The 18,377-nt window shown below is 33.2% G+C and overlaps 1 pseudogene; it reads left to right on the top strand.

Moving 5' to 3' along the window:
* The first annotated feature begins 6,609 nt into the window (after positions 1-6,609).
* LOC134258934 (ubiquinone/menaquinone biosynthesis C-methyltransferase UbiE-like) lies at positions 6,610-17,514 on the top strand (annotated as a pseudogene).
* The last annotated feature ends 863 nt before the right edge of the window (positions 17,515-18,377 follow it).

The following is an 18,377-nucleotide window of genomic DNA, read 5'->3' as shown; positions in this document are numbered from 1 at the left end:
AAAATACTTTGAAAAGTTGATCTTTCTGAAAAAAACTCTAATATGCTCTGAATATTCCCGACAAAAACGATGTAGGTATTTTACCTCAGGTTCCTTAGCTTTTTTAGATTTAAAATTTGAAATAACAATACTTCAATTCTTTTTACAGGAAATCAAACTTATATTGGCAGTTTACTGTCCAAAGTTAAAATTCTTTTTAGATTTGTTTAAAAAAATCTAATCCAACACGTTTTTTTTTAAAGCACTAGTCCCTTATTAATATAAAATTATCATCCCATTCCAAATGAAAGTATTATCAACTATGCAAAAACTGTTTTTCATTGTCAACCATTGTCAAACCTAAACTTATAACAAGAATACATTGATGGACCATCAATTGTCGCCCGGGAAATAAATAATGAAAGACTTGGAAATATTCATTTAATGTATTTCATTCGAAGAATACAAAACACGAACTGAGTCGAGTACGTTTTTATGCAAAAAGTGAAATTCGATGTTCTAAAAAAGAGACCTGTCGTTTTGTCGATAGCAAATGATAAGCAACTTTATATATTATGTATAAAGCATATATTATTGTTTACAAATTTACTTTATCGAAATAAATATATTATTTATCTCGTAATTCATAAGGGAAAGGACATTCTGATTATCATTCTTTATAATGTTTAGAAAATATTCAAATCTGAATAAATTCTCCCACCTCAATCCCCACTTATAAACACTTACACTTTTATCATATAATAAATGATATGATAAATTCTCTACATACTAGACAGTAAAACCTTATTTCAAAGACATCAATAGATAAATGTGACACATCCTGTGACGTATCATCTGCATAAATATTGACATAAGAGTACTTCAGACATTTTGGATAATTATTTACAAATAAAATAAAAAATAAAGGCCCCAATATAGATCCCTGTGGCACTCCTATTGCAACATCTTTTTCATCAAATAAGAAACTTTTCCATCTAACACATTGTGATCTTCCACTAAGATAAGACTGAAACCAGTTAAAGGATCTGTGACATATGCCATATGAAAAAAGTTTTTGCAACAATACTGCATGATTTACAGTGTGAAAGGCTTTACTAAGATCATTAAAAAGAACACCAGTTAAATTGCCATTGTCTTTATTGTTTACCCATTTATCAATAATGTTATGCAAGGCCGTTTCACATGAATGCTTTGTCCTGAAACCAAAATGATGTTCAGTTAAAAGATTATTATTATTCAAATACCCATAAAAAGATTTTAAAACATGCCTTTCTATGAATTTGCTAACAATTTGTTAAACTGACACTGGTCGATAGTTGTTAAGAATAAAATTTTCAACTGATTTAAAAAGGAGAGTAACTCTTGCTTTCTTCCATTCAGATGGAACGTGACAATTTCTTTTACACTTATTCATCATAAAAGTTAAAATTTCGGCAATAACATCTCAGGTTATTTTTAACAATTTTACAGAAATAGCATCCAATCCTGTAGCCTTAGAATTTGACATTGTTTTTATTTCTTTTATGACAAAATCTATTGCAATGTTTGAAATACCAAAAGACCCCCTAGGCATTAAATGTTCAATTTCTGTTAAGGAATTATCAAATTTCTCAGCACATTTATGTCCAATGACACAAAAGAATTCGTAAAACTATTGGCTTTGTCTTTAACATTGGAAACCGATTCGCCATTCACTTCTAAGTATGATGGTACAACCGATGCTGATTGTGTTTTTCAAATTTGCCTTAATTATCTCCACATGTCCTTTGGTTTTGTGTTGTCTTGATTAATAGCATTTTTCACAAACTCACGTTTTGCATCGTTTATTGTAGTAACTACCCTGTTTATCACCACTCTGTATATTATCAATCGGATTAATCACGAGTTTTAAAGGCCGAAGATATCCCGCTGTCGCATTTCCGAGAGAATTTCGTCATTTATCCATTTTTCCGAATCGCTTCGAAAACGTTGTTCTTTTATGGGCACTGGCACCTATAATTAAGGGCCGAGAGTGACCAAAAGTTTTTTCTTAACATCTCAAACACATTGAGAATTTGTAATACGTCAAAGAAATAAATTTGTTCAAAATGTTAAGCTCAATTTATTGGAGTCGTCAAAATGCGTCTCGTGACGTCACATCCGGTCAAACTGGAAGTAGTCGGAAACTGCCGTTCTTCACAAGTTTTTCGGTTACATGTGTCACTGTAAGCATAAAATTAAATTTTCAGTCCGACAATTTCACTTCCGGTCAAACCAGAAGAAGCAAACAATGGCTTAATTTTGCAATAATTAACATAGATTCGGATGATTTAAACCATTTTTGGACGTCAACAACGGATTTTTGAAAAATGAAAGTTACTTTCTTTCAAACAGGACGGAAGACCTACTTGTTGCTTTGCAACGAACTTTGCTCCAGTGTTTTTTTTCTCTTTGTGAAAATATGTGTGAAACAAATGTTTTTATTAAACAAACCAAAAGTTGGAATATTTGTTTAATTAAACAGACTCAGACTAACATGACGAACAATGGTTGAAGCAAAAAAAAAAGTTATTTAATTTTAAATACATTCTTTCGAAAATATTATGCCTAATGCAGATTTTAATATTATACTTTATTTAGAATTTTTAGACGGAGGCTTAGCCTCCGCTCTATTGGTACCGCTCATCTGAGGCGGAAGGGAATTTGCGATCGCCATCTAGCGGCAAATCACGTTAACTTTGATTAGCCTGGTCCCCAGGCTCATACTTTCCAAGGCAGGAGTACACGAAGCAAAACAGGGACAGGGAACCAGGCTAAATTTTGATAAACTGGCCTGCCTGTCTGATATCAGATATGCGCTGTATACAGACAGGTGATCAGTGATGTATAGAGTCTGCTGCTGAAAAACTCTCTGTTGACACAGAATTTAAATTGTCGGGGAAACCAAAACAAATCACCGAGTGCAGTTCTCTGCATCTGATTTTGATGCAATTAATATAATTCGGTCACAATATTTTCCAAAAACAATACATAATTCTTTTTTTTTTCCTCATGAACCTATAATTATCTGACCTCGCCTGAGGGCTTTTAAATTAGTTTGCGAAGGTCCTATCACATTAATACCCTACATTACCTAGACAAAAGAAATCTGCATCATTGTTTAATTGAAACGGACATATTTTAAATGTTCACTCACTGACTCAGCAGAGAGCTGCGTCTTATCTATTTATAGCACAGGTACAGAATCTCTGTTGCATCTATTTTTAGAATTCCTTATCACATATTTCAGAAGATTTTGCAAACTATTTAGAAGGGACAAACTGACCCACATGTTTCTATGTTTACATGACCAAAACAGTGGCTTGAATCTTACTTTGTGGTGTAAATTAATTAAGTAATATTATGGCTAATCTGTGCAAAAAAAGGATGCATTAAAACAGTGTTGTCATGGAATCTGCAATAGTGACTCAAAGTATGCCCACAAAAAATATATGCAAGGAGTTAAATTTATTAGGTTTCCCAAACCTTGGAGAGATATTGAAAAAGTGTCAAAGATGGGTGAATGCTTGTAAGCGGTTCATTGGTGGATCCAAAGGAGGGTAGGTTCCGGGGTTGGAAGCCCCCTTTATTTTTTGTCAAGTGGAGAGAGAGAGAAAAAGAGAGAGAAAAAACATTTTCCGAGAATAAATTAAAATACATATATTTGTACGTCTAACTTATGTATTAAATAGATAGATTCTCACACATTAAGTTTCTTCCACTCACTATTCCCTTTTATATGAAAGAATATAGAGTATACAGTACAACCCTGGAACTCCCCTTTCAAAAATGGCTGGATCCACCTCTGAAACGGGAAGGATTGTCCACGAAATTGGGTATTATCCGTAAAATCACATATAATACTGGATATTAGGGTATCGTTGAATCCATGAGATCTAGTATTAAGGCGTTGTAATCACTTTATTAAACTTAAACAATGGGATGGCACATTTTGCGCTACGTGTAACTTTCACCTGGATGCAAATGTTTTCTTAAGGTATCACCAGTCAAGTAAGAATTTGGAAGTCAGGATTAATGCACACTGGAAAATAAAAGCTATAGAGCTTAGTACATTTCATGATCTGCACCAAACAGGCGTTTGTTCTGCTTAATATTTTTCATAATGTTTGAAATATTTGCATCCTCTTTATGTTCATTACCCAACACAACAGAATTGTTAATCAAAAGTTGAATGTGCATGTTTAGATCTATGCATTGATATATCTGAATGCTTGTATCTCAGCTCCTTTTAGTCCTGAAGAGTTAGATATACTAAAGTACTTTTGGTTTTCTCACATTTCAGGAAGCTCTTACCATGAGTCACTAAAGAATTCAAATTAATATAGTTTATTGCAATTAGAGTGGTTTGTCCTTTTGATGAAAAATGGGAATTCAGTAAATTACATAATTAAACATTAGACCACGATAAATAAATGAAGAAGATGTATTTGTGAAACACTCTGGCCCCCCGTGTGGCAATATAGCGAAGATGCAAATTTAATGTATTGGTAAAAAAAAGTATGGTATTCTTACTGGAAATATTGTGAAATATGAAAGTAGGCTAAGGCTAAAGATCATCCAAAAGTACGGATATCGCCAGGGTAAAGGTCAAAAGGTCATGATTGTTGGTATGCTATGAAAGGTCTTCCCACAAAGAATACATATGTGAAGAATGAAGCCCTAACCCTTCAAAAGTTATGAAAAATGATATTTTTTTAAAGTAGGCCAAACTCCAAAGTCAAATGTCTTGCTATAAAATGAAAGGTCTTGTCATAAGGATTAAATATATAAAGTATGAAAGCACTAACCCAAAACCTTTTCAAGTTATGGTCAAGATTTGCTTTATAAAAGTAGGTCAAATTCCAAGGTCAAAAGGTCAAAGTTCTGGGTCTTCTTACAAGGATTACATATGTACGTATAAAAAGCACTATTTATCCCTTACCATTCAAAACTTATGGCCAAGGTTAAAGTTTTTTCATAAGTATGGAATCTCGTAGGTCAAGGTCAAAAGGTCAAGCTTGTTAATATCTAATGAAAGGTCTTTCCACAAAAATACAAATATGAAGTATAAATGTCCTGGTATCTAATGTTCAAAAGATATGGCCAACTACCTTTAGGCAAATGTTGGGGTCATAATATGAATAAAAATTCCCAAAGAGACAACAAATCATGTTCATTCCAAGCCTCCGTCTATCAGTACTTTCAGTACTTTGATTTTAATTCAACCTCTTTGTAAGTATATTTTATTGGGGACGAATATTTGTCATGTTTGTATTTCAAGCCCCTCAAAAATTTGGGTGATAAAGTTACTGTCCGTTCGTCTGCCCAGGAAAAACATATCCTTGGTTAAATCATACAAACGGTTGTTTCTAAGGTAACAAAGCCTTACAAGTGTACTTCTTGTGACAAGACCAATTTAAATCTCTTGATTTTGATCTTATAGTCTATGTTAGATTATCTAAAAAATTGGCCATAACTTCTGAATGGATTCTGATGATAGGTAGTTTTTATTTACTTGTGTAATCTGACAAAGCCTATACTTGGGTAGCAACATTTTTAACTTCATAAGGAAGGCTTTATGAATGGTTAGTACATGTATAAATGCACTAACATATTTCAGTCATGCATTTTATTTGCATAAGAAACAGAACGGACTGCGATCAGTTCATTTTCTCGCCATCCTTTCGGTTTACATTTGTAGACGTGAAAGGTGAGTGGGATGCTATTCTAGCATAACGTTGGCATTTAGCACAAAAAAATGTGGGAGTGTGGGGAATATGAACTTATTTTGAATTCAATGATTAAAAATTTCAATTTGACGAATGCTTGAACAAAAGTATACGTATAAAGCAGATATCCTATAAAAACGGGAATAGCATGGTTATTATGAATAATGCATTCTCTTCATCTTCATAGCATGTTTTTTAATGCAGTTAATTAACTTTATTTCTTTTTTTAAATCTACTGACGTAAAACTCTGGATTGCATTTCTGCACGCATGGTTGTCGAAGGTTAGGATTATGCCCTTACTCGGGAGGTTAACATGTTCTCATTTGGGAGAATTCATCTATCTTAACTTCTGGACACTGCAGACAGACACACACAAGACATATTATGAATTAGAAAACGGGAACACAGTGCTAGATCTTAATATAAAGCAACCTCGAAACAAATTGACAAGAAAATCCCTAAGTAGTTGTACATCGGAAGAAAGCATATTAATATTTTACACAAAACATGTAAATGCTCAAACATGTCTATATATTTGAATAATAGCATTACCTTTGTCAGGAGTTCGATTAGTGAACGGGGTATTTGAGGTAGGCTTGTATGAATTTTTCTCATATTGTAGTAGACGATCTCAGCATATGATAAATAAAAAAAGACGGAACTCTCCATAAAACAGTATGCAGAAAATGATGATTGCTTTTTAAATTATTTTCCCTTAATTGATATCCTAAACCTCTATGACAGATGTGTATAACAATTCAGGTAAGGTTCCAGAAAGCTGAGAATAGTATATTGTATGAAGTATTTCTCATTTAAATATGTATTTATTAATATTGAAAATTATATGAAAAATTCCAGAATATGGACCATGAAGACAAAAAGGCTTCTGAAGCCAACGCCCAAGTCTTCTCTGGCGGTCTTAATAAACAACAAGTTATCGATTACTACAACAAATGGGGAGATTACGAAACGGTAACTATACATTAACAAATATCTTTAGAAATAAATTTCATTGGTCCACAGTTAAGAGGAAAAAGGTTTGTAAATTTTCATTTCTTACATGTATAAGGCAGACTAAGGTAATTAATATATTAAATTTACAAGAAAATTGAGACATTTGATTCTAATAATGGTTAATTGAATTAGTTTCTGAAATTTAATATCTTAAGATGGCTCATTACATCCACAGTTTATTTTAGATTTCATTACAACACCACTTATAATGTAGATGTCAAATATCCAGAACGAGGTATTGATATCATAATTTTTTTAGAGAATTTTTTAGCTTTTGTCTAATTTAAGTGAAAGGTTTTATTTCAAGTTTATTAATACCAGAATTTCAGAACTTAGTTTCAGTGTCAAATGATGGGCATCTTATTAAGACATGTACACACAGTGAAAATACCTCATAATACCTAATATTAAATTTATTAGAAAAAATAATTTTCTACTAAAAAACAATTAGTGTCATTATCTTTTTAATCTGTGCACAAAACATTAAGAAACTGAGTTCTGAAGAGATAAGGAATGTATTTCAATGAATTACATGTGACAAATTGAATGAAGAATGTTTAAACGAAATAAAAATTCCAATTTAAACTAGTGCTAATTGTAACGGGGACCGTTACAGATGTTCCCCAAACGCTCCCCATGTCCTTATCGTGCCTTATTCCTCTAAGACCTTTTATAAATATGCTAAGTATCCCAGGATTTCATTTAAGAATATAAAAGTTACAATGATATCAACTATCAACGATATATTGTTTAACGTTTTGCATGCGCGCACACGTACATGTACATGCATATGCAAGATGATTATGGCATGTTGATTAAGCGATTAACACATCTTTCTATCCCGCGAATCAAAGAAAAGAATACATATATAAATTTACCATTTTTGAAGCATATGTCATATTTTTAATATATCGATTCACATTTTATTTCTCTACTTATTTTAACCTCGGGCTCAAAGTTGGTTTTATTCCGACGACAAGGCAGGGTTAAAGTCGATTAAGGGTAACACGCCAATACCTAACCAATCAAAATGAACTTATTCAATAGTAGTTCCATACATGGAAAAGGGATTTCCCTTTCTGTTCAGAATTTTTTTTAATATTTCCCCTCAGGCCATTTTGACAACTCTGATACCTGTGCCTGGTAAATTTTATATACTTTGTAAATAAATATATAAAGGTTTTTTGACCGGAACTATTCATTTTTTCCAATGCATAGGGGGCTACTCTCTGGGTTTTACAAGAGATGTTTAAAAAGACATTCGTGTCAGCTAATGTGACCAATATTGTTTAACACCTTCTTATTAATATTTTTTTCATGAATGCAAATATCTGATTATTTTACGAAGAAGCGTACATGTATATTGATATTTAATATACCGAAAATCGCTATTTCTGGGGATTGCGTAATTCTAAAAAAAATTCAAATAAATTTCAAAGGTAAATTAAACAAAGGATGCTTGGTATTAAAATATTATTTCAAATCAGTAGAATTGAATGCTATTAACGACATCTGAATAAATAGGCTATAAAGGGCTTATATGCCAACTTTGCTCATCTGCACTTTAATTTTAAACTCGACAGGATTTTTGTAATTTTTTCTGTATAAATTAATAATTTCTATATACTTTGGAAACTCAAATGAAATATTTTAATACACTTTTCTCGAGCTCTTTTCTGCAGTTTTCCTGAAATTTTATGTGGGTCCGAGGTGTTATTTGAGTTTAACAGTGATTCTCTACGTTGCCATTAATTTGATTTGTTTGTGTGTGTGGGGGGGGGGGGTGGGGGTGGGGGGGATTTTTATTCTTAACCTATTTAACGTTGGAGTTGAATCTTGTATCTTATTCCAAGAACTTAAGATTGATTGTGACATTTGGATGAAAGGTCAAGGTCATTAAAAACCACCACCTCTTTAACTTCTAACATGTCAGCCGAAATAACCTCTGAAAGGTGTTTCTAGATACATGTACATGTACTTCATGTTTCTTTTTACCCTTGGGTCAAGGACAAAGGTTAAGGTCGATTTCAAGTTCATAGGTCAAGGTGATTTTGGTAAATAGCTAATATCAACATTTTATCCAGGTTACCAGTGACCTTGACCTAAGTTTCAAGGTCAAGGGTAAAAAGATCTGCATGCTTCAGTATGTTACATGTCTTGACATTTAGAAGTTCTTAATTCTGCATGAACATCAAACATTCGAGTATACTGTCTTTTAATACATTGTGTGCGGTCGCATGTGCATGCACGTCCATGCATTTACTTTTGATAGTAGTATAATGTAGGCAATCATTATATCTATTCATATTTGAAATTTCACCCTGTATTATTGAGGACCAAGAAAGTTGTAGGCATTTAAAGTTTTAGCCAATCAGATTGCAGCACACGTGCATGTGCGTGCGTTCATGATTATTCTTATATATCATGCTGTAGACCTTCATAATGTAAGACTATGTTCAAAATTTCAAAGGATTTTGTCAGAAAACAAAATAGATATTTAGAATTTTAGTTTCAGCCAATTTTGACCACGTCATCATGTCTATACTACTATTATATCCTTATATTATGAGTTTCAAAGCATTTCATCCAATATTTAAAAAGTTACTGCTAAATCTATTATATTGGTCATTTCACGTGTTACACGTGCGCGCACATGCACGCACGTGCGCGCAAAATGACCTTCGTTCCGCACATCTATATAACATACCTAGTGACCCTAAAAAGGTTTCACCTAGATCGGATGAGTAGTTTACGAGAACACTCGCGGACAAAAAAGTACCGGAGAACAAAGAAAAAATTCAGAAAAAGTAAAAACAATATGTTCCCAAACTTCGTTTGGGGAACATAAAAATATTTAGTGTAAAAAGTCCAGTTTCAAGAGTTATCTTTCCTAATTAGCCAAGACTCAAAACACTAAGGAACGTTTGAACATTACATCTAAAATTCAGAACAAAGCTTTAAATTGCCATAGTATGGATTTATATCAATAAAGCAAATATATAAACTAGTGCTAATTGTAACGGGGACCGTTACAGATGTTCCCCAAACACTCCCCAACTCCCTTTTGGTGCCATATTCCCTGTAAGCTTCATTTATGAACACAAACTCTATGCATTTGAAATTTTAACAATGTTTACCCAGAAATGTACCATGCTCATTCAAATTTTAGCATTGCATGTGTGCGCATGTGAAGGCATATACGTAATGACCATATCATCTTGTCTACACAATCTATATATTTTAATATACTAAATATTATAGTATTTAATCCAAAAGTATTAAAAAATTCGCTCATTCAAGTGTATTTTTGATTTTACCCATTTCACGTGCACGCACGTGCATACATGAGCATGGCGACCATACCTTCTTGTAGAAGTTCATTAAATCTATCTATGTTCTAAATCCCATCCCGTTTGGTTGAAAACCAAGGGAGTTAAAACTGTTTAAAGTTTCAGCCAATCAGATTGCAGCATACGCACACGCACATTTTTGCATGTGCATGGAGACCATACTTTCTTGTAGATGTCCATTATATATATCTATGTTCCAAATCCCATCCTGTTTGGTTGAAAACCAAGGAAGTTATAACTGTTTAAAGTTTCAGCCAATCAGATTGCAGCTCACGTACACGCACGTGTATGCATGTGCATGGTGACCATACCTAATTGTAGAAGTCCATTTAATATATTTATGTTCCAAATCCCATCCTGTTTGGTTGAAAACCAAAGGAGTTATAGCTTTTTAAAGTTTCAGCCAATCAGATTCTAGCTCACGTACACGAACGTGTATGTATGTGAATAATGACCATACCTTTTTTTAAAAGTCCATTTTATATATCTATGTTCCAAATCCCATCCTGTTTGGTTGAAAATCAAAGGAGTTATAGCCATTTAAGGTTTCAGCCAATCAGATTGCAGCGCACGTGCATGCACGTGTATGCATGTGCATGGTGACCATACCTTCTTGTAGAAGTGTAATATATTTATCTATGTTCCAAATCCCATCCTGTTTGGTTGAAAACCAAGGGACTTATAGCTATTTAAAGTTTCAGCCAATCAGATTGCAGCGCACGTGCATGCACGTGTTTTCCTGATAATTGCTTTATAACATGTTGTAGCATATCCTAATACAGGGCTATATTCAAACTTTCAAAGGATTTCGTCAAAAAACAAGAAAGATATTGAGACTTTAGTTTCAGCCAATAAGAGCAAAGCGCACGTGCATGCGCGTGAGATCTTGGTATTTTGACCATGTTGTCTTGTCTATACTACTAATATATCCCTACATTTTGAGTTTCAAAGCATTTCATCAAAAAATAGAAAAGATACGGCAGTATACATTATATTGGCCATTTAACGTGTTGCACGTGCGTGCTCTTGCAAGCACGTGCGCGCAAAATGACCTTCGTTGGGCAACTCTACATAACATGCCTACTGACCCTAAAAAGGTTTCACCTAAGTCGGATGTATAGTTTACAAGATCACTCGCGGACAAAATTTTCCCAGGAAGAAAAATAATAATAACTAGAAACGATCTCGTTGCGAGCAACGAGAGGTCTTCCGTCCGATTCAGGAAAAAAAAATCTCGTAAAATCGAGCTGAAAAGTGATTCAAAATTTTGGTCGCAAAGAGGATTGAACCCATGTTGCCTTTTTCTGTTTTATCCCCAACGCGCAAACCATTAAGCTTTTGGGAGTACTGCTCTAAATATACTTGTGTGTATACTTTTGCAACAGTACACCTGTCTAAGAATCATAAAAGGCGGGTCACTATTGATAATTTGCGCCAAATGCCACGAGTAAATATTCGCGCATTTTCTTTGAACTTATCTATTAAATAGGTGTGATAGCTTCAATGAAATAAAATAAATAAAACGTTCTTATCGCCTTTATTTTATTTCGACGTTTAAAAAGTCTTTGTACACATTACATATATCGTATCTAGCCCAGTTACACTAAAGTAGTGAAACGGAAATTAAGTGTTAAGATTGACACTGAATTGCAACGAACTACTACTTGAAAGTCCAAGTTGTAGCTTTTACATTTCATTCATTCGTATGTCAGAATGGTTTAATCAAACGCTCAGCTGCCTCCATAAACCCCAATTGCGAAATGGCGGAATTGACAAAGACAGCCGCCATCTGGGGCCCGCTTCAGATTTTCAAATATTAATATCTAGAATTCAGATAAGCCAATTTTCAAACAACTTATATAGTAAGCATCAAATTGTTAAGATGTATACTTTTGCTCAGTAATGTATAACAAAATATTGATCATTAGAGGGTTATAGATAAAAGACTTTTGGCCCCTCTTAGCCCCTAATTTGAAGGGTCAGCCCTGTTTTTTTGACATCAAATGAAAGGTCTTGCGATGTTGCACATTTTGTCTTCAATATGTTTTAACAAATTATGAACAGGTGTGAAGATATGAGACAAAATGCGTCAAATTTTGTGAGATATTTCTGAGACATTTTTTTGGCCCTACCGAACTCCGGTGCCTTTTGCGCTACAAAGATTTGGAGACCCAATTACAACTCATCAAACCTTCCTCTATTTTCCCTGAAAATCTCAAGTCCATATCTTAAGTCGTTTCGGAGGAGTTTCCCGGACAAGCCGACCCTCTGAAAATCAGAAAATCGTCCATATCTCACGACCGGAAGTGAGATAATCAAAAAAGAAAAAAACCTATCAAGATCAATTGAATATCTTTCAGATCTGAAAGTTTGGTAGAAATCGGACTAGCCATCTCGGAGAAATCGCTTGCACAAAATCGGTTGGAAGAATAATAATAATAATAGGGAAAAAGAAACCGAAGAATAACAAGAAGGTCTTCCGTTGGAAACGGAAGACCTTAATAATAAGAAACAGAGTAAAAACAATATGTTCCCCAACTTCGTTTGGGGAACATAATTAACACAAACACAGTAAATAGTGCAATTAAGTAAATAGCTTTTTTAATTTCAATAAGGGTGTAGATTTTAACTCGAATTTCCTCCATATACAAACTTGTCATTGATATAACATACATCGCTATGTAATTACACAATACTTGTTTGGCGAAGATTTGGCTGTTGTTTTCTTTTGTTTCTGCTTAAAAGCAATCCTTCTTGGTCTTTGCATTATCAATCCGTTATTTTGTTTTCACTGTTTATAACACCGTATGTTTTATCTATTTTTATAGCGTTTTAAAGGTCAGGGGCCTTTTTCACAAACGTTTCCTAAGATATATCGTAAGACATAACTTTAGATATGCCTAAGTTATAACTTAGAAAGTTCCTAAGATTTGTCACAGCTGTTTCACGAAACAATCTTATCTTAAATTTTTCCTAAGTCATTTCTAAAGTTGTGCCTTACTAATGACAGGTAATTCATCTCCTCCTCTAACTACAAGGATCAATGATATAACTTCTCCGCTCTACAACTCTCAGTATGTCAGTATGAATTATATTTTAGCTTCAAAAAGGGAGGGGCGAGGGGATTGCGGATTACCCCCACTTTCAAAGGACTTGGACAGAAGTATGTTTTAACTTTGCAAAGCATGCTGCTAGAACTAAGCATTCACATTGTGAGACACAAGCTTTCATGCCCTCTTCCCTTCCGGGCACACGATTTTTGTATTTTTAAACATTTGTTCAAAGTGTTATACGTTTATTTATTTTGCTTTTTATAGGGTATCTACTTGTAAATGAAATTCAAAAATGATTGCTTCTTAGCAAACACATGTGAGAGTATTTTAAAATGACTACCCCATGTTAGTTGTTCGTGCCGTGTAAAGCTTTCTCATATATATAAAATAAGAATGCCATGCCAGAAAAAATCTCAAATTCGCGACTACAGATATGGAAATACTAAAAGAAGTTAAAAAAAGGAAATCTATTTAAATCTCATGCATAGCTATATTTTTTCTTAAGCAGGGAAACTGGTTATAATCTCATGGCCGTAGGAACTGGAGGAACACGGGAGGGAGGTTATAATAATTTTACCGATGTATAGAATATCATAGACAACAAAACTGCGTTATGCTTGTGTCCCCTCAATAATAACACCCTAGAGGAGATTAGATGCAACCATTCTTGGGAGAAACATCAACAATATATATCGTTAGCTTGGTTGGGGGTTCGTCAAGAATCATGTACAAGTACTTATAAAAAGCGAACAAGAGTTTCCGTTTATTTTTAATATAATATTTTTAAATTCTAATCTAATATCAAATAAAATACTAGTAATAATATATAAATATACATGTGCATGTAGATAAAAACATAATGTATACATGCATGTATGATTCATAATGTATCAAATCGTGTGCTTTTTTATGTTTTGCGTGCTCCTCAAATGATGGGGAATTATTCCAGTATGTTTACCATCTATTTCGCCAGCTCCAGTTTTGTGAACGGACATTTTTATATACCTTTGACTAATTTTGACACGTGTTTGCTAATTATTGAAATCCTAATAATTCCGTGCAAAGTAAAGCAGTTTTAACCTATAGAAAACACAATCATTCATATACTAGTATAGTCCATTGGCTTTTCTCTTACCAAAGACATCCTCTATTTCCGTAAGAAGTCTTGGATATGCAGTCGCAATATTTAGTTTCTTCCTAAGTCATCGATTTACCTGTCCTAAAGTTACGACATAACTTAGGAATATCCAAAGATAAGACGAGGTTAGTGAAACGGATAAGTAATGAACTTAGGAAAAAGTTCTTTCCAAAGATAGAACTTAGTCCTAAGTAGGCATTGTGAAACGGGCCCCAGGATCATATTATAGAGGTACCTGTAACAATTTGTTCCCAGAGGAAAACTGTCGAAACAATGGAGGTTTATTTTTTAATGTAGTACGTCATCAAAAAGTGTTGTAATAAACCTTCTTAAATAACTTTTTAAATTCATGTAAGAAAAAAGATGTTGTTCCTTAAAACAGATTATATCAAGGGTCTTTATCGTTTCAGCACCTGCAGCCTGGTAGATACTAAGGGCCACTATACGCTGCTGAAGCAGCTGACCGAAGCTTTCCAAGCAACAAAGATACAGTTCAAATTCTGGACGTGGCAGCAGGTACGGGGGAAGTAGCTGAAGAGGTAACATAACGTCTGCTAATAACGGGGCGCAATAATTACCCGTAAAAATTCCAACAGATTATTGGATGCATACAAATCGTTATTCGGAAATTCACACATCTTTTAAATCTCAATATTGGAGTACTAGTGTGTACAGTCGAAATGGTTTTTTTCTTCAAAATTCCAGATGGCAATGACCAAGGTATATTTATTGATTACTTCCATTTTTATTAAAAAGGAAGCTGTTTAAAAACTCTGGGAAGTGTTGAAAATATTTTGATACCATTGATTTTGACTGATGTTGAAAAGGGTATTGCGTTAAGTTCAAAATTTGAAGCCTTTCATCCATATAAGGCGACGTTTCTGAATGAGTGAAACTTTCTCAAATAGGACGTAAAACTTCTTATAAACAATCAATCAAATTTATAGTTGTTTTCTTCCAGTGAGTAAATAATCTTTGGTTATGGTGAGCATTTTTCTCGTTTAAAATAGCTCAAATTGTTTGTCCATTACAAAATTTTGTCTAGATTGTAAATGCAATAGGACAAGCGAAAGATTTGAGTGTACAAATTGATTTATTTATTCTTCCACACCTATTTAGCTATCGTTAAACAATACTAAGTTTAAGTATTCGGTCAGGAGATATCTCTATATTAAAAAAAAAATGCCCCTTCTTTAAATTTACAGTTGGTCAAGAAAGGTTTCAAACAACTTGACGCTTTGGATCCCAGTGAAAACATGTTACGTAATGCACGGGCAAAAAACATCTACCAGAAGTTTTACTGCGAGTTTCTGTCTAAAGAGCCTTCTCCAAACATCAGTAACGGTAAAAAACATAAACCCAAACATCAGTAACGGTAAAATACATAAACCCAAACATCAGTAACGGTAAAATACATAAACCTTAACATAAGTAACGGTAAAATACATAAACCCAAACATCAGTAACGGTAAAATACATAAACCTTAACATAAGTAACGGTAAAATACATAAACCCAAACATAAGTAACGGTAAAATACATAAACCCAAACATCAGTAACAGTAAAAAACATAAACCCAAACATAAGTAACGGTAAAATACATAAACCCAAACATCAGTAACGGTAAAATACATAAACCCAAACATTAGTAACGGTAAAATACATAAACCAAACATCAGTAACGGTAAAATACATAAACCCGAACATCAGTAACTGTAAAATACATTAACCCAAACATCAGTAACGGTAAAATACATAAACCCAAACATCAGTAAAGGTAAAATACATAAACCCGAACATCAGTAACGGTAAAATACATAAACCCAAACATCAGTAAAGGTAAAATACATAAACCCGAACATCAGTAACGGTAAAATACATAAACCCAAACATTAGTAAAGGTAAAATACATAAACCCAAACATCAGTAAAGGTAAAATACATAAACCCAAACATCAGTAACGGTAAAATACATAAACCCAAACATCAGTAAAGGTAAAATACATAAACCCAAACATCAGTAACGGTAAAATACATAAACCCAAACATCAGTAACGGTAAAATACATAAACCCAAACATCAGTAAAGGTAAAATACATAAACCCGAACATCAGTAACGGTAAAATACATAAACCTTAACATAAGTAACGGTAAAATACATAAACCCGAACATCAGTAACGGTAAAATACATAAACCCAAACATCAGTAACGGTAAAATACATAAACCCAAACATCAGTAAAGGTAAAATACATAAACCCGAACATCAGTAACGGTAAAATACATAAACCTTAACATAAGTAACGGTAAAATACATAAACCCAAACATCAGTAAAGGTAAAATACATAAACCCAAACATCAGTAACGGTAAAATACATAAACCCAAACATCAGTAACGGTAAAATACATAAACCAAACATAAGTAACGGGAAAATACATAAACCCAAACATCAGTAAAGGTAAAATACATAAACCCAAACATCAGTAACGGTAAAATACATAAACCCGAGCATCAGTAACGGTAAAATACATTAACCCAAACATCAGTAACGGTAAAATACATAAACCTTAACATAAGTAACGGTAAAATACATAAACCCAACATCAGTAACGGTAAAATACATAAACTCGAACATCAGTAACGGTAAAATACATTAACCCAAACATCAGCAACGGTAAAATACATAAACCTTAACATAAGTAACGGTAAAATACATAAACCGAAACATCAGTAACGGTAAAATACATAAACCTTGACATCAGTAACGGTAAAATACATAAACCTTAACATAAGTAACGGTAAAATACATAAACCTTAACATAAGTAGAGGTAAAATCCAGAAACCCAAACATCAGTAACGGTAAAATACATAAACCCAAACATCAGTAACGGTAAAATACATAAACCCAAACATCAGTAACGGTAAAATACAGAAACCCAAACATCAGTAACGGTAAAATACATAAACCCAAACATCAGTAAAGGTAAAATACATAAACCCAAACATCAGTTAAGGTAAAATACATGACACCAAACATGCCAAAAGACTGTCTAAAATGTAAATGTAAATCTTATAGAAATGACATCGTTAAAAATGTAACTGTCTTTAATTTTTAGATGCATACTCATGTGTTGTTATTTTGGGAGGGTTCAGGAAGTGGTCATATACCTTCAGGTGCACTGGTGGAACTGATCAGAATCACAAAACCAGGTATACACAGATATAAATGAAAATTCCAAAAAATTACAGCAACTTTTATACACTGTTAATAGGTTTAAAAAATACATAATGATTGAAGAAGATAAACATCTTGTAAAGTTCCTAATTCGATCCAAAATATGAAACATACTGGTTGATGTAGGTTTACTAATAACGAGTGCCAATATTCACTAATATAAGTTCAATAACTCTGTTATTATATAGCTAAAACATTTCCACATACCTTGTAATAATTATTATTATTCACATTTGCAAATGTTTTCTCTTATTTAACACTATTTGAACAAGGCGTTTTTACATCTCCGTAGAACAAGTTCGTCATTTGACCCTCAGTTGATTTTTTAGTCATAATCGATCTACGTAGTTTATAGTGACGCCATAAGCAATATTTCACAGTATAAACACATTCAATATCTACAGTAAAGTTTTGAAAAAAAAAAAGTTAAGTGTTTCAAAGTTTAGTTAAGTACGTTAGTATTTTTAATAAATAAATCACATATGTAAATATAAGTAATAAGGTATCATGTTTTGGTTTTATCTGGGATGTAAAACGGGTTTGCACATGATCAAATCTTCAGAAAGCCCGATGAGATTTGATCACGTGACCAACCGTTTTTCATCCCATTTAAAACACAAAAAATGATACCTTATTTCTTACAAATCAAACAAATAAAGAAACAAAAAAAAAAACTCTCAAATTAATGATATTTTAGTATAGGTATTCAAATTAACGCCTGTCCTGTTAGCGTTCAATATCGCATCCTTCCGATCACCTATCGAGCGATATGATTTGGTTATTTAGGCTTTAATGGGTGTAATATGTACTACATCTTAATACTCATTTCATTTTTGTG

The sequence above is a fragment of the Saccostrea cucullata genome, unplaced genomic scaffold (assembly GCF_032062105.1).
Source record: "Saccostrea cucullata isolate Sc308-1 unplaced genomic scaffold, CSIRO_AGI_Scuc_v1 ctg12921, whole genome shotgun sequence".
Taxonomy (NCBI): Eukaryota; Metazoa; Mollusca; class Bivalvia; order Ostreida; family Ostreidae; genus Saccostrea; species Saccostrea cuccullata.
Note: the sequence above shows the minus strand (reverse complement) of the source record. Positions and strands in the feature narration are given on the sequence as shown.